Source organism: Selaginella moellendorffii, unplaced genomic scaffold (genome assembly GCF_000143415.4).
Source record: "Selaginella moellendorffii unplaced genomic scaffold, v1.0 SELMOscaffold_405, whole genome shotgun sequence".
Taxonomy (NCBI): domain Eukaryota; kingdom Viridiplantae; phylum Streptophyta; class Lycopodiopsida; order Selaginellales; family Selaginellaceae; genus Selaginella; species Selaginella moellendorffii.
Window position 1 is genome coordinate 8,148 of NW_003314660.1, and position 851 is coordinate 8,998.

The following is an 851-nucleotide window of genomic DNA, read 5'->3' on the forward strand; positions in this document are numbered from 1 at the left end:
ACACAAGCATGCCGCGAACATCTGGAAGTTGGCCCAGGCAGTGGGGTCCCGGTTTTCCAGCCTGACGATCCGACGCCGACGACCCTTACGGTATTGTCGCAGGGCCTTCGCAAGCACGGATCTGGTGCGAGCATCGAGCTCGCTCTCACACGAGTCGCGGTAGATTGTGGTCAGGCTTTCAGCGACCATCCTGATGCAGTCATAGACAAGGAAGAAAAGAGGGCCCCCGGTGAAGCGGCTGTAGTTGGCCTTCAGCTTCAGTTCGGACTGCAGCGCCTCGCTTGCATCAGCCCAAGCACCCAGGTTGTGGATCACGTCTGCGAGATCTCCCAGAGGCCGCTCCAAACCACCCAGGTCCATAGAAGGCAGCTTCTGCCGCATGGTCTCGAAGTCTTCCTTGGTGCTGCAGCACATCACACCAGGTACCCGCTGACGAGTAAAAGGCAAAGACCCCACAAACACCACCTTTTTCTTCGCATCCAAGAAGCGATCCTTGCCCGTGAAGAAGCTCCGCGCAACAGACAGCATCCTTGAAACAACCCACTTGACCTAACCCAAAACTAATAATCAACGTTTAAATATTAATAGACCCTTTCAAATTTAAATTTTAGGGAGATGGAGGGAGCCCGAAAGCTCGTCAAGGGCTCGGCGGATTCTTTCTGGTAGGCCGATTGTTCTCCATTTTTTTCCTTTCAGAAACGCTTCGCTCCATGATTCTTCCCATAGCCCTCTCGACCTGGTTGTTCCCGCTGGTTACAACGCTGGAAAAATTTAAAGCTCGACAACGAATCGAATTCCTGGAAGGAGGAAACAAACAACCTCACAAGAACATCACACAAACTGCGAAACCG